Here is a 25,181-nt window from a genome sequence, read left to right on the forward strand (position 1 = left end):
CCAGCGACCTAGAGATCCCAATGATAAATCTACAGTCCTCCGCTCTACCAACTGAGCTATCGCAGGATGGATGTACATTAAAAGGACAATCAACGTAATCTTACCCAAACTAAAAAAAGCAGTGCACCTAAAAAAATTTCTTCGAGCAGGATTCGAACCAACGATTTAGGGATCACAGTTATACATCTACAGTCTCCAAGAAAAGGACATTCCATGTAATCTGTCCAAAATAAACAGCAACTCACGTAAAAAAATTCTTCGAGCCGGATTCGACCCAGCCTCTAGGGATCACAATTATAAATCTACAGTCCCCCGCTCTACCAACTGAGCTATCGCATGATGGATGTAAATGGAAAGGACAATCGACAAAACCTTCACTAAAATAAACAGCAGTGAACGTAATAAAAATGCTTCGAGCCGTATTCGAACCAGTGACCTAGGGATCACAGTTATAAATCTACAGTCTCCAAGGAAAGGACATTCCATGTAACCTTGCCCAAAATAAGCAGCAGTGCACGTAAAAGAATCCTTCGAGCCGTATTCGAACCAGCGACATAGGGATCACAGTTATAAATCTACAGTCCTTCGGTCCACCAACTGAGCTATCGAAGGATGGATGTACATGAAAAGGACAATCAACGTAACCTTGCCCAAAATAAACAGCAGTGAACGTAAAAAAATACTTCGAGCCGGATTCGAACCAGCCACCTAGGGATCACAATTATAAATCTACAGTCCCCCGCTCTACAAAACTGAGCTATCGAAGGGTGGATGTACCTGGAAAGGACAATCAACGTAACCTTGCCCAAAATAAACAGCAGTGCACATAAAAAATCCTTCAAGCCGGATTTTAACCATCGACCTAGAGATCCCAGTCATAAATCTACAGTCTCCAAGGAAAGGACATTTCATGTAACCTTGCCCAAAATAAACAGCAGTGCACGTAAAACAATCCTTCGAGCCGGATTCGAACCAGCGACCTAGGGATCACAGTTATAAATCTACAGTCCCCCGCTCTACCAACTGAGCTATCGAAGGATGGATGAGCATTGAAAGGGCAATCAACGTAACCTTGACCAAAATAAACAGCAGTGAACGTAAAAAATTATTCGAGCCGGATTCGAACCAGCAACCTAGGATCAGTCTCCAAGAAAATGAAATTCCATGTAACATTGCCCGACGTAAAGCGCATGTATAAAACATCCTTCGAGCCGGATTCGAACCAGCGACCTAGGGATCACAGTTATAAATCTACAGTCCCCCGCTCTACCAACTGAGCTATCGAAGGATGGATGTACATTAAAAGGACAATCAACGTAACCTTGCCCAAAATAAACAGCAATGAACGTAAAAAAATTCTTCGAGCCGGATTCGAACCAGCGACCTAGGGATCACAATTATAAATCTACAGTCCCCCGCTCTACCAATTGAGCTATCGAAGGATGGATGTACATGGAAAGGACAATCAACGTAGCCTTGCCCAAAATAAACAGCAGTGAACGTAAAAAATCCTTCGAGCCGGATTCGAACCAGCGACCTAGGGATCACAATTATAAATCTACAGCCCCCCGCTCTACAAAACTGAGCTATCGAAGGATGGATGTACATGGAAAGGACAATCAACGTAACCTTGCCCAAAATATACAGCAAGACACCTAAAAACATTTTTCGAGCCGGATTCAAACCAGCAACCTTCGGATCACAAATATAAATCTACAGCCCCCCGCTCTACCAACTGGGCTATCGAAGGATGGATATACATTGAAAGGACAATCAACGTAACCTTGCCCGAAATAAATCTAAAGTCTCCAAGGAAAGGATATTCCATGTAACCTTCCCTAAAATAAACAGCAGTGCACGTAACAAAATCCTTGGAGACGGATTCGAACCAGCGACCAAGGGATCACAATTATAAATCTACAGTCCCCCGTTCTACCAACTGAGCTATCGAAGGATGGATGTCCATGGAAAGGACAATCAACGTAACCTTGACCAAAATAAACAGCAGTGCACATAAAAAATCCTTCAAGCCGGATTTTAACCAGCGACCTAGAGATCCCAGTCATAAATCTACAGTCTCCAAGGAAAGGACATTTCATGTAACGTTGCCCAAAATAAACAGCATTGCAAGTAAAACAATCCTTCGAGTCGGATTCGAACCAGCGACCTAGGGATCACAGTTATAAATCTACAGTCCCTTGCTCTACCAACTGAGCTATCGAAGGATGGATGTACATTAAAAGGACAATCAACGTAACCTTGCCCAAAATAAACAGCAGTGAACGTAAAAAAATTCTTCGAGCCGGATTCGAACCAGCGACCTAGGGATCACAATTATAAATCTACAGTCCCCCGCTCTACCAACTGAGCTATCGAAGGTTGGATGAGCATTGAAAGGGCAATCAACGTAACCTTGACCAAAATAAACAGCAGTGAACGTAAAAAAATACTTCGAGCCAGATTCGAACCAGCGACCTAGGGATCACAATTATAAATCTACAGTCCCCCGCTCTACAAAACTGAGCTATCGAAGGTTGGATGAGCATTGAAAGGGCAATCAACGTAACCTTGACCAAAATAAACAGCAGTGAACGTAAAAAAATACTTCGAGCCAGATTCGAACCAGCGACCTAGGGATCACAATTATAAATCTACAGTCCCCCGCTCTACAAAACTGAGCTATCGAAGGATGGATGTACATGGAAAGGACAATCAACGTAACCTTGCCCAAAATAAACAGCAAGGCACCTAAAAACGTTGTTCGAGCCGGATTCGAACTAGCGACCAAGGGATCACAATTATAAATCTACAGTCCCCCGTTCTACCAACTGAGCTATCGAAGGATGGATGTCCATGGAAAGGACAATCAACGTAACCTTGACCAAAATAAACAGCAGTGCAAATAAAAAATTCTTTAAGCCGGATTTTAACCAGCGACCTAGAGATCACAGTCATAAATCTACAGTCTCCAAGAAAAGGACATTTCATGTAACCTAGCCAATAATAAACAGCAGTGCACGTAAAAAAATACTTCGAGCCGGATTCGAACCAGCGACCTAGGGATCACAATTATAAATCTACAGTCCCCCGCTCTACCAATTGAGCTATCGAAGGATGGATGTATATTGAAAGGACAATCAACGTAAACTTGGCCAAAATAAAAAAGCAGTGCACCTAAAAAAAATTTCGAGCCGGATTCAAACCAGCGATTTAGGGATCACAATTATAAATCTACAGTCCCCCGCTCTACAAACTGAGCTATCGCATGATGGATGTACATGGAAGGAACAATCAACGTAACCTTGCCCAAAATAAACAGCAGTGAGCATAAAAAAATCCTTCGAGCCGGATTCGAACCAGCGACCTTGGGATCACAATTATAAATCTACAGTCCCCCGCTTTACCAACTGTGCTATCGAAGGATGGATGTACGTGGAAAGGACAATTAATGTAAACTTGCCCAAAATAAACAGTATTGCACGTAAAAAAATCCTTCGAGCAGGATTCGAACCAGCGACCTAGAGATCCCAATTATAAATCTACAGTCCTCCGCTCTACCAACTGAGCTATCGAAGGATGGATGTACATTAAAAGGACAATCAACGTAATCTTACCCAAAATAAAAAAAGCAGTGCACCTAAAAAAATTTCTTCGAGCAGGATTCGAACCAACGATTTAGGGATCACAGTTATACATCTACAGTCTCCAAGAAAAGGACATTCCATGTAATCTGTCCAAAATAAACAGCAACTCACGTAAAAAAATTCTTCGAGCCGGATTCGACCCAGCATCTAGGGATCACAATTATAAATCTACAGTCCCCCGCTCTACCAACTGAGCTATCGCATGATGGATGTAAATGGAAAGGACAATCGACAAAACCTTGACTAAAATAAACAGCAGTGAACCTAATAAAAATGCTTCGAGCCGTATTCGAACCAGTGACCTAGGGATCACAGTTATAAATCTACAGTCTCCAAGGAAAGGACATTCCATGTAACCTTGCCCAAAATAAGCAGCAGTGCACGTAAAAGAATCCTTCGAGCCGTATTCGAACCAGCGACATAGGGATCACAGTTATAAATCTACAGTCCCCCGCTCCACCAACTGAGCTATCGAAGGATGGATGTACATGGAAAGGACAATCAACGTAACCTTGCCCAAAATAAACAGCAGTGAACGTAAAAAAATACTTCGAGCCGGATTCGAACCAGCCACCTAGGGATCACAATTATAAATCTACAGTCCCCCGCTCTACAAAACTGAGCTATCGAAGGATGGATGTACATGGAAAGGACAATCAACGTAACCTTGCCCAAAATAAACAGCAGTGCACATAAAAAATCCTTCAAGCCGGATTTTAACCAGCGACCTAGAGATCCCAGTCATAAATCTACAGTCTCCAAGGAAAGGACATTTCATGTATCCTTGCCCAAAATAAACAGCAGTGCACGTAAAACAATACTTTGAGCCGGATTCGAACCAGCGACCTAGGGATCACAGTTATAAATCTACAGTCCCCCGCTCTACCAACTGAGCTATCGAAGGATGGATGAGCATTGAAAGGGCAATCAACGTAACCTTGACCAAAATAAACAGCAGTGCACATAAAAAATCATTCAAGCCGGATTTTAACCATCGACCTAGAGATCCCAGTCATAAATCTACAGTCTCCAAGGAAAGGACATTTCATGTAACCTTGCCCAAAATAAACAGAAGTGCACGTAAAACAATCCTTCGAGCCGGATTCGAACCAGCGACCTAGGGATCACAGTTATAAATCTACAGTCCCCCGCTCTACCAACTGAGCTATCGAAGGATGGATGAGCATTGAAAGGGCAATCAACGTAACCTTGACCAAAATAAACAGCAGTGAACGTAAAAAATTATTCGAGCCGGATTTGAACCAGCAACCTAGGATCAGTCTCCAAGAAAATGAAATTCCATGTAACATTGCCCGACGTAAAGCGCATGTATAAAACATCCTTTGAGCCGGATTCGAACCAGCGAATGAGGGATCACAATTGTAAATCTACAGCCCCCCGCTCTACCAACTGAGCTATCGAAGGATGGATGTACATTGAAAAGACAATCAACGTGACCTTGCCCAAAATAAAAAAGCAGTGCATTTAAAAAAATTCTTCGAGCCGGATTCGAACCAGCGACCTAGGGATCACAATTATAAATCTACAGTCCCCCGCTCTACCAATTGAGCTATCGAAGGATGGATGTACATGGAAAGGACAATCAACGTAACCTTGCCCAAAATAAACAGCAGTGCACATAAAAAATCCTTCAAGCCGGATTTTAACCAGCGACCTAGAGATCCCAGTCATAAATCTACAGTCTCCAAGGAAAGGACATTTCATGTAACCTTGCCCAAAATAAACAGCAGTGCACGTAAAACAATACTTTGAGCCGGATTCGAACCAGCGACCTAGGGATCACAGTTATAAATCTACAGTCCCCCGCTCTACCAACTGAGCTATCGAAGGATGGATGAGCATTGAAAGGGCAATCAACGTAACCTTGACCAAAGTAAACAGCAGTGAACGTAAAAAATTATTCGAGCCGGATTCGAACCAGCAACCTAGGATCAGTCTCCAAGAAAATGAAATTCCATGTAACATTGCCCGACGTAAAGCGCATGTATAAAACATCCTTTGAGCCGGATTCGAACCAGCGAATGAGGGATCACAATTGTAAATCTACAGCCCCCCGCTCTACCAACTGAGCTATCGAAGGATGGATGTACATTGAAAGGACAATCGACAAAACCTTGACTAAAATAAATAGCAGTGAACGTAATAAAAATGCTTCGAGCCGTATTCAAACCAGCAACCTTCGGATCACAATTATATATCTACAGTCTCCAATGAAAGGACATTCCATGTAACCTTGCCCATAATAAACAGAAGTGCACGTAAAAAAATACTTCGAGCCGGATTCGAACCAGCGACCTAGGGATCACAATTATAAATCTACAGTCCCCCGCTCTACCAATTGAGCTATCGAAGGATGGATGTACATGGAAAGGACAATCAACGTAACCTTGCCCAAAATAAACAGTAGTGAACGTAAAACATCCTTCGAGCCGGATTCGAACCAGCGACCTAGGGATCACAATTATAAATCTACAGCCCCCCGCTCTACAAAACTGAGCTATCGAAGGATGGATGTACATGGAAAGGACATTAAACGTAACCTTGCCCAAAATAAACAGCAAGGCACCTAAAAACATTTTTCGAGCCGGATTCAAACGAGCAAACTTCGGATCACAATTATAAATCTACAGCCCCCCGCTCTACCAACTGGGCTATCGAAGGATGGATATGCATTGAAAGGACAATCAACGTAACCTTGCCCAAAATAAATCTATAGTCTCCAAGGAAAAGACATTCCATGTTACCTTCCCTAAAATAAACAGCAGTGCACGTAACAAAATCCTTGGAGACGGATTCGAACCAGCGACCAAGGGATCACAACTATAAATCTACAGTCCCCCGTTCTACCAACTGAGCTATCGAAGGATGGATGTCCATGGAAAGGACAATCAACGTAACCTTGACCAAAATAAACAGCAGTGCACATAAAATCTCCTTCAAGCCGGATTTTAACCAGCGACCTAGAGATCACAGTCATAAATCTACAGTCTCCAAGGAAAGGACATTTCATGTAACCTTGCCCAAAATAAACAGCAGTGCACGTAAAACAATCCTTCGAGCCGGATTCGAACCAGCGACCTAGGGATCACAGTTATAAATCTACAGTCCCCCGCTCTACCAACTGAGCTATCGAAGGATGGATGTACATTGAAAGGACAATCAACGTAACCTTGCCCAAAATAAACAGCAGTGCACGTAAAACAATCCTTCGAGCCGGATTCGAACCAGCGACCTAGGGATCACAATTATAAATCTACAGTCCCCCGCTCTACCAACTGAGCTATCGAAGGATGGATGAGCATTGAAAGGGCAATCAACGTAACCTTGACCAAAATAAACAGCAGTAAACGTAAAAAATTCTTCGAGCCGGATTCGAACCAGCAACCTAGGATCAGTCTCCAAGAAAATGAAATTCCATGTAACATTGCCCAACGTAAAGCGCATGTATAAAACATCCTTTGAGCCGGATTCGAACCAGCGAATGAGGGATCACAATTGTAAATCTACAGCCCCCCGCTCTACCAACTGAGCTATCGAAGGATGGATGTACATTAAAAGGACAACCAACGTGACCTTGCCCAAAATAAAAAAGCAGTGCATTTAAAAAAAGTCTTCGAGCCGGATTCGAACCAGCGACCAAGGGATCACAATTATAAATCTACAGTCCCCCGTTCTACCAACTGAGCTATCGAAGGATGGATGTCCATGGAAAGGACAATCAACGTAACCTTGACCAAAATAAACAGAAGTGCACATAAAAAATCCTTCAAGCCGGATTTTAAATAGCGACCTAGAGATCACAATTATAAATCTACAGCCCCCCGCTCTACCAACTGGGCTATCAAAGGATGGATATGCATTGAAAGGACAATCAACGTAACCTTGCCCAAAATAAATCTATAGTCTCCAAGGAAAGGACATTCCATGTAACCTTCCCTAAAATAAACAGCAGTGCACGTAACAAAATCCTTGGAGACGGATTCGAACCAGCGACCAAGGGATCACAATTATAAATCTAGAGTCCCCCGTTCTACCAACTGAGCTATCGAAGGATGGATGTCCATGGAAAGGACAATCAACGTAACCTTGACCAAAATAAACAGCAGTGCACATAAAAACTCCTTCAAGCCGGATTTTAACCAGCGACCTAGAGATCACAGTCATAAATCTACAGTCTCCAAGGAAAGGACATTTCATGTAACCTTGCCCAAAATAAACAGCAGTGCACGTAAAACAATCCTTCGAGCCGGATTCAAACCAGCGACCTAGGGATCACAGTTATAAATCTACAGTCCCCCGCTCTACCAACTGAGCTATCGAAGGATGGATGTACATTGAAAGGACAATCAACGTAACCTTGCCCAAAATAAACAGCAGTGAACGTAAAAAAATCCTTCGAGCCGGATTCGAACCAGCGACCTAGGGATCACAATTATAAATCTACAGTCCCCCGCTCTACCAACTGAGCTATCGAAGGATGGATGAGCATTGAAAGGGCAATCAACGTAACCTTGACCAAAATAAACAGCAGTAAACGTAAAAAATTCTTCGAGCCGGATTCGAACCAGCAACCTAGGATCAGTCTCCAAGAAAATGAAATTCCATGTAACATTGTTCAACGTAAAGCGCATGTATAAAACATCCTTTGAGCCGGATTCGAACCAGCGAATGAGGGATCACAATTGTAAATCTACAGCCTCCCGCTCTACCAACTGAGCTTTCGAAGGATGGATGTACATTGAAAGGACAATCAACGTGACCTTGCCCAAAATAAAAAAGCAGTGCATTTAAAAAAAGTCTTCGAGCCGGATTCGAACCAGCGACCAAGGGATCACAATTATAAATCTACAGTCCCCCGTTCTACCAACTGAGCTATCGAAGGATGGATGTCCATGGAAAGGACAATCAACGTAACCTTGACCAAAATAAACATCAGTGCACATAAAAAATCCTTCAAGCCGGATTTTAACCAGCGACCTAGAGATCACAGTCATAAATCTACAGACTCCAAGGAAAGGACATTTCATGTAACCTTGCCCATAATAAACAGCAGTGCACGTAAAAAAATACTTCGAGCCGGATTCGAACCAGCGACCTAGGGAACACAATTATAAATCTACAGTCCCCCGCTCTACCAATTGAGCTATCGAAGGATGGATGTATATTGAAAGGACGATCAACGTAAACTTGGCCAAAATAAAAAAGCAGTGCACCTAAAAAAAAATTTCGAGCCGGATTCGGACCAGCGATTTAGGGATCACAATTATAAATCTACAGTCCCCCGCTATACCAACTGAGCTATCGCATGATGGATGTACATTGAAGGAACAATCAACGTAACCTTGCCCAAAATAAACAGCAGTGAACATAAAAAAATCCTTCGAGCCGTATTCGAACCAGCGGCCTGGGGATCACAATTATAAATCTACAGTCTCCAAGGAAAGGACATTTCATGTAACCTTGCCCAAAATAAACAGCAGTGCACGTAAAACAATCCTTCGAGCCGGATTCGAACCAGCGACCTAGGGATTACAGTTATAAATCTACAGTCCCCCGCTCTACCAACTGAGCTATCGAAGGATGGATGAGCATTGAAAGGGCAATCAACGTAACCTTGACCAAAATAAACAGCAGTGCACATAAAAACTCCTTCAAGCCGGATTTTAACCAGCGACCTAGAGATCACAGTCATAAATCTACAGTCTCCAAGGAAAGGACATTTCATGTAACCTTGCCCAAAATAAACAGCAGTGCACGTAAAACAATCCTTCGAGCCGGATTCAAACCAGCGACCTAGGGATCACAGTTATAAATCTACAGTCCCCCGCTCTACCAACTGAGCTATCGAAGGATGGATGTACATTGAAAGGACAATCAACGTAACCTTGCCCAAAATAAACAGCAGTGAACGTAAAAAAATCCTTCGAGCCGGATTCGAACCAGCGACCTAGGGATCACAATTATAAATCTACAGTCCCCCGCTCTACCAACTGAGCTATCGAAGGATGGATGAGCATTGAAAGGGCAATCAACGTAACCTTGACCAAAATAAACAGCAGTAAACGTAAAAAATTCTTCGAGCCGGATTCGAACCAGCAACCTAGGATCAGTCTCCAAGAAAATGAAATTCCATGTAACATTGTCCAACGTAAAGCGCATGTATAAAACATCCTTTGAGCCGGATTCGAACCAGCGAATGAGGGATCACAATTGTAAATCTACAGCCCCCCGCTCTACCAACTGAGCTTTCGAAGGATGGATGTACATTGAAAGGACAATCAACGTGACCTTGCCCAAAATAAAAAAGCAGTGCATTTAAAAAAAGTCCTCGAGCCGGATTCGAACCAGCGACCAAGGGATCACAATTATAAATCTACAGTCCCCCGTTCTACCAACTGAGCTATCGAAGGATGGATGTCCATGGAAAGGACAATCAACGTAACCTTGACCAAAATAAACATCAGTGCACATAAAAAATCCTTCAAGCCGGATTTTAACCAGCGACCTAGAGATCACAGTCATAAATCTACAGACTCCAAGGAAAGGACATTTCATGTAACCTTGCCCATAATAAACAGCAGTGCACGTAAAAAAATACTTCGAGCCGGATTCGAACCAGCGACCTAGGGAACACAATTATAAATCTACAGTCCCCCGCTCTACCAATTGAGCTATCGAAGGATGGATGTATATTGAAAGGACGATCAACGTAAACTTGGCCAAAATAAAAAAGCAGTGCACCTAAAAAAAAATTTCGAGCCGGATTCGGACCAGCGATTTAGGGATCACAATTATAAATCTACAGTCCCCCGCTATACCAACTGAGCTATCGCATGATGGATGTACATTGAAGGAACAATCAACGTAACCTTGCCCAAAATAAACAGCAGTGAACATAAAAAAATCCTTCGAGCCGTATTCGAACCAGCGGCCTGGGGATCACAATTATAAATCTACAGTCTCCAAGGAAAGGACATTTCATGTAACCTTGCCCAAAATAAACAGCAGTGCACGTAAAACAATCCTTCGAGCCGGATTCGAACCAGCGACCTAGGGATTACAGTTATAAATCTACAGTTCCCCGCTCTACCAACTGAGCTATCGAAGGATGGATGAGCATTGAAAGGGCAATCAACGTAACCTTGACCAAAGTAAACAGCAGTGAACGTAAAAAATTATTCGAGCCGGATTCGAACCAGCAACCTAGGATCAGTCTCCAAGAAAATGAAATTCCATGTAACATTGCCCAACGTAAAGCGCATGTATAAAACATCCTTTGAGCCGGATTCGAACCAGCGAACGAGGGATCACAATTGTAAATCTACAGCCCCCCGCTCTACCAACTGAGCTATCGAAGGTTGGATGAGCATTGAAAGGGCAATCAACGTAACCTTGACCAAAATAAACAGCAGTGAACGTAAAAAAATACTTCGAGCCAGATTCGAACCAGCGACCTAGGGATAACAATTATAAATCTACAGTCCCCCGCTCTACAAAACTGAGCTATCGAAGGTTGGATGAGCATTGAAAGGGCAATCAACGTAACCTTGACCAAAATAAACAGCAGTGAACGTAAAAAAATACTTCGAGCCGGATTCGAACCAGCGACCTAGGGATCACAATTATAAATCTACAGTCCCCCGCTCTACAAAACTGAGCTATCGAAGGATGGATGTACATGGAAAGGACAATCAACGTAACCTTGCCCAAAATAAACAGCAAGGCACCTAAAAACATTGTTCGAGCAGGATTCAAACCAGCAACCTTCGGATCACAATTATATATCTACAGTATCCAAGGAAAGGACATTCCATGTAACCTTGCCCATAATAAACAGCAGTGCACGTAAAAAAATACTTCGAGCCGGATTCGAACCAGCGACCTAGGGATCACAATTATAAATCTACAGTCCCCCGCTCTACCAATTGAGCTATCGAAGGATGGATGTACATGGAAAGGACAATCAACGTAACCTTGCCCAAAATAAACAGCAGTGAACGTAAAACATCCTTCGAGCCGGATTCAAACCAGCAAACTTCGGATCACAATTATAAATCTACAGCCCCCCGCTCTACCAACTGGGCTATCGAAGGATGGATATGCATTGAAAGGACAATCAACGTAACCTTGCCCAAAATAAATCTATAGTCTCCAAGGAAAGGACATTCCATGTAACCTTCCCTAAAATAAACAGCAGTGCACGTAACAAAATCCTTGGAGACGGATTCGAACCAGCGACCAAGAGATCACAATTATAAATCTACAGTCCCCCGTTCTACCAACTGAGCTATCGAAGGATGGATGTCCATGGAAAGGACAATCAACGTAACCTTGACCAAAATAAACAGCAGTGCACATAAAAAATCCTTCAAGCCGGATTTTAACCAGCGAGATAGAGATCACAGTCATAAATCTACAGTCTCCAAGTAAAGGACATTTCATGTAACCTTGCCCAAAATAAACAGCAGTGCACGTAAAACAATACTTTGAGCCGGATTCGAACCAGCGACCTAGGGATCACAATTATAAATCTACAGTCCCCCGCTCTACCAATTGAGCTATCGAAGGATGGATGTATATTGAAAGGACGATCAACGTAAACTTGGCCAAAATAAAAAAGCAGTGCACCTAAAAAAAAATTTCGAGCCGGATTCGGACCAGCGATTTAGGGATCACAATTATAAATCTACAGTCCCCCGCTATACCAACTGAGCTATCGCATGATGGATGTACATTGAAGGAACAATCAACGTAATCTTGCCCAAAATAAACAGCAGTGAACATAAAAAAATCCTTCGAGCCGTATTCGAACTAGCGGCCTGGGGATCAGAATTATAAATCTACAGTCTCCAAGGAAAGGACATTTCATGTAACCTTGCCCAAAATAAGCAGCAGTGCACGTAAAAGAATCCTTCGAGCCGTATTCGAACCAGCGACATAGGGATCACAGTTATAAATCTACAGTCCCCCGCTCCACCAACTGAGCTATCGAAGGATGGATGTACATGGAAAGGACAATCAACGTAACCTTGCCCAAAATAAACAGCAGTGAACGTAAAAAAATACTTCGAGCCGGATTCGAACCAGCCACCTAGGGATCACAATTATAAATCAACAGTCCCCCGCTCTACAAAACTGAGCTATCGAAGGATGGATGTACATGGAAAGGACAATCAACGTAACCTTGCCCAAAATAAACAGCAGTGCACATAAAAAATCCTTCAAGCCGGATTTTAACCAGCGACCTAGAGATCCCAGTCATAAATCTACAGTCTCCAAGGAAAGGACATTTCATGTAACCTTGCCCAAAATAAACAGCAGTGCACGTAAAACAATACTTTGAGCCGGATTCGAACCAGCGACCTAGGGATCACAGTTATAAATCTACAGTCCCCCGCTCTACCAACTGAGCTATCGAAGGATGGATGAGCATTGAAAGGGCAATCAACGTAACCTTGACCAAAGTAAACAGCAGTGAACGTAAAAAATTATTCGAGCCGGATTCGAACCAGCAACCTAGGATCAGTCTCCAAGAAAATGAAATTCCATGTAACATTGCCCGACGTAAAGCGCATGTATAAAACATCCTTTGAGCCGGATTCGAACCAGCGAATGAGGGATCACAATTGTAAATCTACAGCCCCCCGCTCTACCAACTGAGCTATCGAAGGATGGATGTACATTGAAAGGACAATCGACAAAACCTTGACTAAAATAAATAGCAGTGAACGTAATAAAAATGCTTCGAGCCGTATTCAAACCAGCAACCTTCGGATCACAATTATATATCTACAGTCTCCAATGAAAGGACATTCCATGTAACCTTGCCCATAATAAACAGAAGTGCACGTAAAAAAATACTTCGAGCCGGATTCGAACCAGCGACCTAGGGATCACAATTATAAATCTACAGTCCCCCTCTCTACCAATTGAGCTATCGAAGGATGGATGTACATGGAAAGGACAATCAACGTAACCTTGCCCAAAATAAACAGTAGTGAACGTAAAACATCCTTCGAGCCGGATTCGAACCAGCGACCTAGGGATCACAATTATAAATCTACAGCCCCCCGCTCTACAAAACTGAGCTATCGAAGGATGGATGTACATGGAAAGGACATTAAACGTAACCTTGCCCAAAATAAACAGCAAGGCACCTAAAAACATTTTTCGAGCCGGATTCAAACGAGCAAACTTCGGATCACAATTATAAATCTACAGCCCCCCGCTCTACCAACTGGGCTATCGAAGGATGGATATGCATTGAAAGGACAATCAACGTAACCTTGCCCAAAATAAATCTATAGTCTCCAAGGAAAAGACATTCCATGTTACCTTCCCTAAAATAAACAGCAGTGCACGTAACAAAATCCTTGGAGACGGATTCGAACCAGCGACCAAGGGATCACAACTATAAATCTACAGTCCCCCGTTCTACCAACTGAGCTATCGAAGGATGGATGTCCATGGAAAGGACAATCAACGTAACCTTGACCAAAATAAACAGCAGTGCACATAAAATCTCCTTCAAGCCGGATTTTAACCAGCGACCTAGAGATCACAGTCATAAATCTACAGTCTCCAAGGAAAGGACATTTCATGTAACCTTGCCCAAAATAAACAGCAGTGCACGTAAAACAATCCTTCGAGCCGGATTCGAACCAGCGACCTAGGGATCACAGTTATAAATCTACAGTCCCCCGCTCTACCAACTGAGCTATCGAAGGATGGATGTACATTGAAAGGACAATCAACGTAACCTTGCCCAAAATAAACAGCAGTGCACGTAAAACAATCCTTCGAGCCAAATTCGAACCAGCGACCTAGGGATCACAATTATAAATCTACAGTCCCCCGCTCTACCAACTGAGCTATCGAAGGATGGATGAGCATTGAAAGGGCAATCAACGTAACCTTGACCAAAATAAACAGCAGTAAACGTAAAAAATTCTTCGAGCCGGATTCGAACCAGCAACCTAGGATCAGTCTCCAAGAAAATGAAATTCCATGTAACATTGCCCAACGTAAAGCGCATGTATAAAACATCCTTTGAGCCGGATTCGAACCAGCGAATGAGGGATCACAATTGTAAATCTACAGCCCCCCGCTCTACCAACTGAGCTATCGAAGGATGGATGTACATTAAAAGGACAACCAACGTGACCTTGCCCAAAATAAAAAAGCAGTGCATTTAAAAAAAGTCTTCGAGCCGGATTCGAACCAGCGACCAAGGGATCACAATTATAAATCTACAGTCCCCCGTTCTACCAACTGAGCTATCGAAGGATGGATGTCCATGGAAAGGACAATCAACGTAACCTTGACCAAAATAAACAGAAGTGCACATAAAAAATCCTTCAAGCCGGATTTTAAATAGCGACCTAGAGATCACAATTATAAATCTACAGCCCCCCGCTCTACCAACTGGGCTATCGAAGGATGGATATGCATTGAAAGGACAATCAACGTAACCTTGCCCAAAATAAATCTATAGTCTCCAAGGAAAGGACATTCCATGTAACCTTCCCTAAAATAAACAGCAGTGCACGTAACAAAATCCTTGGAGACGGATTCGAACCAGCGACCAAGGGATCACAATTATAAATCTAGAGTCCCCCGTTCTACCAACTGAGCTATCGAAGGATGGATGTCCATGGAAAGGACAATCAACGTAACCTTGACCAAAATAAACAGCAGTGCACATAAAAACTCCTTCAAGCCGGATTTTAACCAGCGACCTAGAGATCACAGTCATAAATCTACAGTCTCCAAGGAAAGGACATTTCATGTAACCTTGCCCAAAATAAACAGCAGTGCACGTAAAACAATCCTTCGAGCCGGATTCAAACCAGCGACCTAGGGATCACAGTTATAAATCTACAGTCCCCCGCTCTACCAACTGAGCTATCGAAGGATGGATGTACATTGAAAGGACAATCAACGTAACCTTGCCCAAAATAAACAGCAGTGAACGTAAAAAAATCCTTCGAGCCGGATTCGAACCAGCGACCTAGGGATCACAATTATAAATCTACAGTCCCCCGCTCTACCAACTGAGCTATCGAAGGATGGATGAGCATTGAAAGGGCAATCAACGTAACCTTGACCAAAATAAACAGCAGTAAACGTAAAAAATTCTTCGAGCCGGATTCGAACCAGCAACCTAGGATCAGTCTCCAAGAAAATGAAATTCCATGTAACATTGTCCAACGTAAAGCGCATGTATAAAACATCCTTTGAGCCGGATTCGAACCAGCGAATGAGGGATCACAATTGTAAATCTACAGCCTCCCGCTCTACCAACTGAGCTTTCGAAGGATGGATGTACATTGAAAGGACAATCAACGTGACCTTGCCCAAAATAAAAAAGCAGTGCATTTAAAAAAAGTCTTCGAGCCGGATTCGAACCAGCGACCAAGGGATCACAATTATAAATCTACAGTCCCCCGTTCTACCAACTGAGCTATCGAAGGATGGATGTCCATGGAAAGGACAATCAACGTAACCTTGACCAAAATAAACATCAGTGCACATAAAAAATCCTTCAAGCCGGATTTTAACCAGCGACCTAGAGATCACAGTCATAAATCTACAGACTCCAAGGAAAGGACATTTCATGTAACCTTGCCCATAATAAACAGCAGTGCACGTAAAAAAATACTTCGAGCCGGATTCGAACCAGCGACCTAGGGAACACAATTATAAATCTACAGTCCCCCGCTCTACCAATTGAGCTATCGAAGGATGGATGTATATTGAAAGGACGATCAACGTAAACTTGGCCAAAATAAAAAAGCAGTGCACCTAAAAAAAAATTTCGAGCCGGATTCGGACCAGCGATTTAGGGATCACAATTATAAATCTACAGTCCCCCGCTATACCAACTGAGCTATCGCATGATGGATGTACATTGAAGGAACAATCAACGTAACCTTGCCCAAAATAAACAGCAGTGAACATAAAAAAATCCCTCGAGCCGTATTCGAACCAGCGGCCTGGGGATCACAATTATAAATCTACAGTCTCCAAGGAAAGGACATTTCATGTAACCTTGCCCAAAATAAACAGCAGTGCACGTAAAACAATCCTTCGAGCCGGATTCGAACCAGCGACCTAGGGATTACAGTTATAAATCTACAGTCCCCCGCTCTACCAACTGAGCTATCGAAGGATGGATGAGCATTGAAAGGGCAATCAACGTAACCTTGACCAAAATAAACAGCAGTGCACATAAAAACTCCTTCAAGCCGGATTTTAACCAGCGACCTAGAGATCACAGTCATAAATCTACAGTCTCCAAGGAAAGGACATTTCATGTAACCTTGCCCAAAATAAACAGCAGTGCACGTAAAACAATCCTTCGAGCCGGATTCAAACCAGCGACCTAGGGATCACAGTTATAAATCTACAGTCCCCCGCTCTACCAACTGAGCTATCGAAGGATGGATGTACATTGAAAGGACAATCAACGTAACCTTGCCCAAAATAAACAGCAGTGAACGTAAAAAAATCCTTCGAGCCGGATTCGAACCAGCGACCTAGGGATCACAATTATAAATCTACAGTCCCCCGCTCTACCAACTGAGCTATCGAAGGATGGATGAGCATTGAAAGGGCAATCAACGTAACCTTGACCAAAATAAACAGCAGTAAACGTAAAAAATTCTTCGAGCCGGATTCGAACCAGCAACCTAGGATCAGTCTCCAAGAAAATGAAATTCCATGTAACATTGTCCAACGTAAAGCGCATGTATAAAACATCCTTTGAGCCGGATTCGAACCAGCGAATGAGGGATCACAATTGTAAATCTACAGCCCCCGCTCTACCAACTGAGCTTTCGAAGGATGGATGTACATTGAAAGGACAATCAACGTGACCTTGCCCAAAATAAAAAAGCAGTGCATTTAAAAAAAGTCTTCGAGCCGGATTCGAACCAGCGACCAAGGGATCACAATTATAAATCTACAGTCAACCGCTCTATCAACTGAGCTATCGCATGATGGATGTAAATGGAAAGGACAATCGACAAAACCTTGACCAAAATAAACAGCAGTGCACGTAAAAAAATACTTCGAGCCGGATTCGAACCAGCGACCTAGGGATCACAATTATAAATCTACAGTCCCCCGCTCTACCAATTGAGCTATCGAAGGATGGATGTACATGGAAAGGACAATCAACGTAACCTTGCCCAAAAAAAACAGCAGTGAACGTAAAACATCCTTCGAGCCGGATTCAAACCAGCAAACTTCGGATCACAATTATAAATCTACAGCCCCCCGCTCTACCAACTGGGCTATCGAAGGATGGATATGCATTGAAAGGACAATCAACGTAACCTTGCCCAAAATAAATCTATAGTCTCCAAGGAAAGGACATTCCATGTAACCTTCCCTAAAATAAACAGCAGTGCACGTAACAAAATCCTTGGAGACGGATTCGAACCAGCGACCAAGAGATCACAATTATAAATCTACAGTCCCCCGTTCTACCAACTGAGCTATCGAAGGATGGATGTCCATGGAAAGGACAATCAACGTAACCTTGACCAAAATAAACAGCAGTGCACATAAAAAATCCTTCAAGCCGGATTTTAACCAGCGAGATAGAGATCACAGTCATAAATCTACAGTCTCCAAGTAAAGGACATTTCATGTAACCTTGCCCAAAATAAACAGCAGTGCACTTAAAAAAATCCTTCGAGCCGGATTCGAACCAGCGACCTAGGGATCACAATTATAAATCTACAGTCCCCCGCTCTACCAATTGAGCTATCGAAGGATGGATGTATTTTGAAAGGACGATCAACGTAAACTTGGCCAAAATAAAAAAGCAGTGCACCTAAAAAAAAATTTCGAGCCGGATTCGGACCAGCGATTTAGGGATCACAATTATAAATCTACAGTCCCCCGCTATACCAACTGAGCTATCGCATGATGGATGTACATTGAAGGAACAATCAACGTAATCTTGCCCAAAATAAACAGCAGTGAACATAAAAAAATCCTTCGAGCCGTATTCGAACTAGCGGCCTGGGGATCAGAATTATAAATCTACAGTCTCCAAGGAAAGGACATTTCATGTAACCTTGCCCAAAATAAACAGCAGTGCACGTAAAACAATCCTTCGAGCCGGATTCGAACCAGCGACCTAGAGATTACAGTTATAAATCTACAGTCCCCCGCTCTACCAACTGAGCTATCGAAGGATGGATGAGCATTGAAAGGGCAATCAACGTAACCTTGACCAAAGTAAACAGCAGTGAACGTAAAAAATTATTCGAGCCGGATTCGAACCAGCAACCTAGGATCAGTCTCCAAGAAAATGAAATTCCATGTAACATTGCCCAACGTAAAGCGCATGTATAAAACATCCTTTGAGCCGGATTCGAACCAGCGAACGAGGGATCACAATTGTAAATCTACAGCCCCCCGCTCTACCAACTGAGCTATCGAAGGTTGGATGAGCATTGAAAGGGCAATCAACGTAACCTTGACCAAAATAAACAGCAGTGAACGTAAAAAAATACTTCGAGCCAGATTCGAACCAGCGACCTAGGGATCACAATTATAAATCTACAGTCCCCCGCTCTACAAAACTGAGCTATCGAAGGTTGGATGAGCATTGAAAGGGCAATCTACGTAACCTTGACCAAAATAAACAGCAGTGAACGTAAAAAAATACTTCGAGCCGGATTCGAACCAGCGACCTAGGGATCACAATTATAAATCTACAGTCCCCCGCTCTACAAAACTGAGCTATCGAAGGATGGATGTACATGGAAAGGACAATCAACGTAACCTTGCCCAAAATAAACAGCAAGGCACCTAAAAACATTGTTCGAGCAGGATTCAAACCAGCAACCTTCGGATCACAATTATATATCTACAGTATCCAAGGAAAGGACATTCCATGTAACCTTGCCCATAATAAACAGCAGTGCACGTAAAAAAATACTTCGAGCCGGATTCGAACCAGCGACCTAGGGATCACAATTATAAATCTACAGTCCCCCGCTCTACCAATTGAGCTATCGAAGGATGGATGTACATGGAAAGGACAATCAACGTAACCTTGCCCAAAATAAACAGCAGTGAACGTAAAACATCCTTCGAGCCGGATTCAAACCAGCAAACTTCGGATCACAATTATAAATCTACAGCCCCCCGCTCTACCAACTGGGCTATCGAAGGATGGATATGCATTGAAAGGACAATCAACGTAACCTTGCCCAAAATAAATCTATAGTCTCCAAGGAAAGGACATTCCATGTAACCTTCCCTAAAATAAACAGCAGTGCATGTAACAAAATCCTTGGAGACGGATTCGAACCAGCGACCAAGGGATCACAATTATAAATCTACAGTCCCCCGTTCTACCAACTGAGCTATCGAAGGATGGATGTCCATGGAAAGGACAATCAACGTAACCTTGACCAAAATAAACAGCAGTGCACATAAAAAATCCTTCAAGCCGGATTTTAACCAGCGAGATAGAGATCCCAGTCATAAATCTACAGTCTCCAAGTAAAGGACATTTCATGTAACCTTGCCCAAAATAAACAGCAGTGCACGTAAAAAAATCCTTCGAGCCGGATTCGAACCAGCGACCTAGGGATCACAATTATAAATCTACAGTCCACCGCTCTACCAACTGAGCTATCGAAGGATGGATGAGCATTGAAAGGGCAATCAACGTAACCTTGAGCAAAATAAACAGCAGTAAACGTAAAAAATTCTTCGAGCCGGATTCGAACCAGCAACCTAGAATCAGTCTCCAAGAAAATGAAATTCCATGTAACATTGCCCAACGTAAAGCGCATGTATAAAACATCCTTTGAGCCTGATTTGAACCAGCGAATGAGGGATCACAATTGTAAATCTACAGCCCCCCGCTCTACCAACTGAGCTATCGAAGGATGGATGTACATTGAAAGGACAATCAACGTGACCTTGCCCAAAATAAAAAAGCAGTGCATTTAAAAAAAGTCTTCGAGCCGGATTCCAACCAGAGACCAAGGGATCACAATTATAAATCTACAGTCCCCCGTTCTACCAACTGAGCTATCGAAGGATGGATGTCCATGGAAAGGACAATCAACGTAACCTTGACCAAAATAAACAGCAGTGCACATAAAAAATCCTTCAAGCCGGATTTTAACCAGCGACCTAGAGATCCCAGTCATAAATCTACAGTCTCCAAGGAAAGGACATTTCATGTAACGTTGCCCAAAATAAACAGCAGTGCACGTAAAACAATCCTTCGAGTCGGATTCGAACCAGCGACCTAGGGATCACAGTTATAAATCTACAGTCCCCCGCTCTACCAACTGAGCTATCGAAGGATGGATGTACATTAAAAGGACAATCAACGTAACCTTGCCAAAAATAAACAGCAGTGAACGTAAAAAATTCTTCGAGGCGGATTCGAACCAGCGACCTAGGGATCACAATTATAAATCTACAGTCCTCCGCTCTACCAACTGAGCTATCGAAGGATGGATGTACATTAAAAGGACAATCAACGTAATCTTACCCAAATTAAAAAAAGCAGTGCACCTAAAAAAATTTCTTCGAGCAGGATTCGAACAAACGATTTAGGGATCACAGTTATACATCTACAGTCTCCAAGAAAAGGACATTCTATGTAATCTGTCCAAAATAAACAGCAACTCACGTAAAAAAATTCTTCGAGCCGGATTCGACCCAGCATCTAGGGATCACAATTATAAATCTACAGTCCCCAGCTCTACAAAACTGAGCTATCGAAGGTTGGATGAGCATTGAAAGGGCAATCAACGTAACCTTGACCAAAATAAACAGCAGTGAACGTAAAAAAATACTTCGAGCCAGATTCGAACCAGCGACCTAGGGATCACAATTATAAATCTACAGTCCCCCGCTCTACAAAACTGAGCTATCGAAGAATGGATGTACATGGAAAGGACAATCAACGTAACCTTGCCCAAAATAAACAGCAAGGCACCTAAAAACGTTTTTCGAGCCGGATTCGAACCAGCGACCAAGGGATCACAATTATAAATCTACAGTCCCCCGTTCTACCAACTGAGCTATCGAAGGATGGATGTCCATGGAAAGGACAATCAACGTAACCTTGACCAAAATAAACAGCAGTGCAAATAAAAAATTCTTCAAGCCGGATTTTAACCAGCGACCTAGAGATCACAGTCATAAATCTACAGTCTCCAAGGAAAGGACATTTCATGTAACCTTGCCCATAATAAACAGCAGTGCACGGAAAAAAATACTTCGAGCCGGATTCGAACCAGCGACCTAGGGATCACAATTATAAATCTACAGTCCCCCGCTCTACGGATTGAGCTATCGAAGGATGGATGTATATTGAAAGGACAATCAACGTAAACTTGGCCAAAATAAAAAAGCAGTGCACCTAAAAAAAAATTTCGAGCCGGATTCGAACCAGCGATTTAGGGATCACAATTATAAATCTACAGTCCCCCGCTCTACCAACTGAGCTATCGCATGATGGATGTACATGGAATGAACAATCAACGTAACCTTGCCCAAAATAAACAGCAGTGAGCATAAAAAAAATCCTTCGAGCCGGATTCGAACCAGCGACCTGGGGATCACAATTATAAATCTACAGTCCTCCGCTCTACCAACTGTGCTATCGAAGGATGGATGTACATGGAAAGGACAATCAACGTAACCTTGCCCAAAAAAAAACAGCAATGAACGTAAAAAAATACTTCGAGCCGGATTCGAACCAGCGACCTAGGGATCACAATTATAAATCTACAGTCCCCCGCTCTACAAAACTGAGATATCGAAGGATGGATGTACATGGAAAGGACAATCAACGTAACCTTGCCCAAAATAAACAGCAGTGCACATAAAAAATCCTTCAAGCCGGATTTTAACCAGCGACCTAGAGATCCCAGTTATAAATCTACAGTCTCCAAGGAAAGGACATATCATGTAAACTTGCCCAAAATAAACAGTATTGCACGTAAAAAAATCCTTCGAGCAGGATTCGAACCAGCGACCTAGAGATCCCAATTATAAATCTACAGTCCTCCGCTCTACCAACTGAGCTATCGAAGGATGTATGTACATTAAAAGGACAATCAACGTAATCTTACCCAAAATAAAAAAAGCAGTGCACCTAAAAAAATTTCTTCGAGCAGGATTCGAACCAGCCACCTAGTGGTCACAATTATAAATCTACAGTCCCCCGCTCTACAAAACTGAGCTATCGAAGGATGGATGTACATGGAAAGGACAATCAACGTAACCTTGCCCAAAATAAACAGCAAGGCACCTAAAAACATTGTTCGAGCCGGATTCAAACCAGCAACCTTCGGATCGCAATTATATATCTACAGTCTTCAAGGAAAGGACATTCCATGTAACCTTGCCCATAATAAACAGCAGTGCACGGAAAAAAATACTTCGAGCCGGATTCGAACCATCGACCTAGGGATCACAAATATAAATCTACAGTCCCCCGCTCTACCAATTGAGCTATCGAAGGATGGATGTACATGAAAAGGACAATCAACGTAACCTTGCCCAAAATAAATCTAAAGTCTCCAAGGAAAGGACATTCCATGTAACCTTCCCTAAAATAAACAGCAGTGCAAGTAACAAAATCCTTGGAGACGGATTCGAACCAGCGACCAAGGGATCACAATTATAAATCTACAGTCCCCCGTTCTACCAACTGAGCTATCGAAGGATGGATGTCCATGGAAAGGACAATCAACGTAACCTTGCCCAAAAAAAACAGCAGTGAACGTAAAAAAATACTTCGAGCCGGATTCGAACCAGCCACCTAGGGATCACAATTATAAATCTACAGTCCCCCGCTCTACAAAACTGAGCTATCGAAGGATGGATGTACATGGAAAGGACAATCAACGTAACCTTGCGCAAAAAAAAAAGCAAGGCACCTAAGAACATTGTTCGAGCCGGATTCAAACCAGCAACCTTCGGATCACAATTATATATCTACAGTCTCCAAGGAAAGGACATTCCATGTAACCTTGCCCATAATAAACAGAAGAGCACGTAAAAAATACTTCGAGCCGGATTCGAACCAGCGACCTAGGGATCACAATTATAAATCTACAGTCCCCCGCTCTACCAATTGAGCTATCGAAGGATGGATGTACATGGAAAGGACAATCAACGTAACCTTGCCCAAAATAAACATCAGTGAACGTAAAACATCCTTCGAGCCGGATTCGAACCAGCGATCTAGGGATCACAATTATAAATCTACAGCCCCCCGCTCTACAAAACTGATCTATCGAAGGATGGATGTACATGGAAAGGACATTAAACGTAATCTTGCCCAAAATAAACAGCAAGGCACTTAAAAACATTTTTCGAGCCGGATTCAAACCAGCAAACTTCGGATCACAATTATAAATCTACAGCCCCCCGCTCTACCAACTGGGCTATCGAAGGATGGATATGCATTGAAAGGACAATCAACGTAACCTTGCCCAAAATAAATCTATAGTCTCCAAGGAAAGGACATTCCATGTAACCTTCCCTACAATAAACAGCAGTGCACGTAACAAAATCCTTGGAGACGGATTCGAACCAGCGACAAAGGGATCACAATTATAAATCTACAGTCCCCCGTTCTACCAACTGAGCTATCGAAGGATGGATGTCCATGGAAAGGACAATCAACGTAACCTTGCCCAAAAAAAACAGCAGTGAACGTAAAAAAATACTTCGAGCCGGATTCGAACCAGCGACCTAGGGATCACAATTATAAATCTACAGTCCCCCGCTCTACCAATTGAGCTATCGAAGGATGGATGTATATTGAAAGGACGATCAACGTAAACTTGGCCAAAATAAAAAAGCAGTGCACCTAAAAAAAAATTTCGAGCCGGATTCGGACCAGCGATTTAGGGATCACAATTATAAATCTACAGTCCCCCGCTATACCAACTGAGCTATCGCATGATGGATGTACATTGAAGGAACAATCAACGTAATCTTGCCCAAAATAAACAGCAGTGAACATAAAAAAATCCTTCGAGCCGTATTCGAACTAGCGGCCTGGGGATCAGAATTATAAATCTACAGTCTCCAAGGAAAGGACATTTCATGTAACCTTGCCCAAAATAAACAGCAGTGCACGTAAAACAATCCTTCGAGCCGGATTCGAACCAGCGACCTAGGGATTACAGTTATAAATCTACAGTCCCCCGCTCTACCAACTGAGCTATCGAAGGATGGATGAGCATTGAAAGGGCAATCAACGTAACCTTGACCAAAGTAAACAGCAGTGAACGTAAAAAATTATTCGAGCCGGATTCGAACCAGCAACCTAGGATCAGTCTCCAAGAAAATGAAATTCCATGTAACATTGCCCAACGTAAAGCGCATGTATAAAACATCCTTTGAGCCGGATTCGAACCAGCGAACGAGGGATCACAATTGTAAATCTACAGCCCCCCGCTCTACCAACTGAGCTATCGAAGGTTGGATGAGCATTGAAAGGGCAAT

The 25,181-nt window shown here is 42.7% G+C and overlaps 21 non-coding genes across 21 annotated transcripts; all 21 read right to left on the reverse strand.

Annotated features, from left to right (window-relative positions):
• Positions 1-952: 952 nt before the first annotated feature.
• On the reverse strand, positions 953-1,038 carry Trnay-gua. The gene is given in 2 exon segments: positions 953-988; positions 1,002-1,038. It is a non-coding gene; the product is annotated as a tRNA-Tyr (tRNA).
• A 164-nt stretch (positions 1,039-1,202) lies between these two features.
• On the reverse strand, positions 1,203-1,288 carry Trnay-gua. The gene is given in 2 exon segments: positions 1,203-1,238; positions 1,252-1,288. It is a non-coding gene; the product is annotated as a tRNA-Tyr (tRNA).
• Positions 1,289-2,293: 1,005 nt separating this feature from the next.
• Positions 2,294-2,379, reverse strand: Trnay-gua. Its single transcript is given in 2 exon segments — positions 2,294-2,329; positions 2,343-2,379. It is a non-coding gene; the product is annotated as a tRNA-Tyr (tRNA).
• Positions 2,380-4,733: 2,354 nt separating this feature from the next.
• Positions 4,734-4,819, reverse strand: Trnay-gua. Its single transcript is given in 2 exon segments — positions 4,734-4,769; positions 4,783-4,819. It is a non-coding gene; the product is annotated as a tRNA-Tyr (tRNA).
• A 1,896-nt stretch (positions 4,820-6,715) lies between these two features.
• Trnay-gua lies at positions 6,716-6,801 on the reverse strand. Its single transcript is given in 2 exon segments — positions 6,716-6,751; positions 6,765-6,801. It is a non-coding gene; the product is annotated as a tRNA-Tyr (tRNA).
• A 68-nt stretch (positions 6,802-6,869) lies between these two features.
• Positions 6,870-6,955, reverse strand: Trnay-gua. The gene is given in 2 exon segments: positions 6,870-6,905; positions 6,919-6,955. It is a non-coding gene; the product is annotated as a tRNA-Tyr (tRNA).
• A 947-nt stretch (positions 6,956-7,902) lies between these two features.
• Positions 7,903-7,988, reverse strand: Trnay-gua. The gene is given in 2 exon segments: positions 7,903-7,938; positions 7,952-7,988. It is a non-coding gene; the product is annotated as a tRNA-Tyr (tRNA).
• Positions 7,989-8,056: 68 nt separating this feature from the next.
• Trnay-gua lies at positions 8,057-8,142 on the reverse strand. The gene is given in 2 exon segments: positions 8,057-8,092; positions 8,106-8,142. It is a non-coding gene; the product is annotated as a tRNA-Tyr (tRNA).
• Positions 8,143-9,159: 1,017 nt separating this feature from the next.
• On the reverse strand, positions 9,160-9,245 carry Trnay-gua. The gene is given in 2 exon segments: positions 9,160-9,195; positions 9,209-9,245. It is a non-coding gene; the product is annotated as a tRNA-Tyr (tRNA).
• A 185-nt stretch (positions 9,246-9,430) lies between these two features.
• Trnay-gua lies at positions 9,431-9,516 on the reverse strand. Its single transcript is given in 2 exon segments — positions 9,431-9,466; positions 9,480-9,516. It is a non-coding gene; the product is annotated as a tRNA-Tyr (tRNA).
• A 68-nt stretch (positions 9,517-9,584) lies between these two features.
• On the reverse strand, positions 9,585-9,670 carry Trnay-gua. The gene is given in 2 exon segments: positions 9,585-9,620; positions 9,634-9,670. It is a non-coding gene; the product is annotated as a tRNA-Tyr (tRNA).
• A 4,636-nt stretch (positions 9,671-14,306) lies between these two features.
• Trnay-gua lies at positions 14,307-14,392 on the reverse strand. The gene is given in 2 exon segments: positions 14,307-14,342; positions 14,356-14,392. It is a non-coding gene; the product is annotated as a tRNA-Tyr (tRNA).
• Positions 14,393-15,493: 1,101 nt separating this feature from the next.
• Trnay-gua lies at positions 15,494-15,579 on the reverse strand. Its single transcript is given in 2 exon segments — positions 15,494-15,529; positions 15,543-15,579. It is a non-coding gene; the product is annotated as a tRNA-Tyr (tRNA).
• Positions 15,580-15,647: 68 nt separating this feature from the next.
• On the reverse strand, positions 15,648-15,733 carry Trnay-gua. Its single transcript is given in 2 exon segments — positions 15,648-15,683; positions 15,697-15,733. It is a non-coding gene; the product is annotated as a tRNA-Tyr (tRNA).
• A 1,017-nt stretch (positions 15,734-16,750) lies between these two features.
• Positions 16,751-16,836, reverse strand: Trnay-gua. The gene is given in 2 exon segments: positions 16,751-16,786; positions 16,800-16,836. It is a non-coding gene; the product is annotated as a tRNA-Tyr (tRNA).
• Positions 16,837-17,021: 185 nt separating this feature from the next.
• On the reverse strand, positions 17,022-17,107 carry Trnay-gua. The gene is given in 2 exon segments: positions 17,022-17,057; positions 17,071-17,107. It is a non-coding gene; the product is annotated as a tRNA-Tyr (tRNA).
• A 68-nt stretch (positions 17,108-17,175) lies between these two features.
• On the reverse strand, positions 17,176-17,261 carry Trnay-gua. Its single transcript is given in 2 exon segments — positions 17,176-17,211; positions 17,225-17,261. It is a non-coding gene; the product is annotated as a tRNA-Tyr (tRNA).
• Positions 17,262-18,361: 1,100 nt separating this feature from the next.
• On the reverse strand, positions 18,362-18,447 carry Trnay-gua. The gene is given in 2 exon segments: positions 18,362-18,397; positions 18,411-18,447. It is a non-coding gene; the product is annotated as a tRNA-Tyr (tRNA).
• Positions 18,448-18,788: 341 nt separating this feature from the next.
• Trnay-gua lies at positions 18,789-18,874 on the reverse strand. Its single transcript is given in 2 exon segments — positions 18,789-18,824; positions 18,838-18,874. It is a non-coding gene; the product is annotated as a tRNA-Tyr (tRNA).
• A 1,374-nt stretch (positions 18,875-20,248) lies between these two features.
• On the reverse strand, positions 20,249-20,334 carry Trnay-gua. Its single transcript is given in 2 exon segments — positions 20,249-20,284; positions 20,298-20,334. It is a non-coding gene; the product is annotated as a tRNA-Tyr (tRNA).
• A 4,487-nt stretch (positions 20,335-24,821) lies between these two features.
• Positions 24,822-24,907, reverse strand: Trnay-gua. The gene is given in 2 exon segments: positions 24,822-24,857; positions 24,871-24,907. It is a non-coding gene; the product is annotated as a tRNA-Tyr (tRNA).
• Between the last annotated feature and the right edge of the window lie 274 nt (positions 24,908-25,181).

This window comes from Nematostella vectensis, chromosome 3, assembly GCF_932526225.1.
Source record: "Nematostella vectensis chromosome 3, jaNemVect1.1, whole genome shotgun sequence".
NCBI classification, from domain to species: domain Eukaryota; kingdom Metazoa; phylum Cnidaria; class Anthozoa; order Actiniaria; family Edwardsiidae; genus Nematostella; species Nematostella vectensis.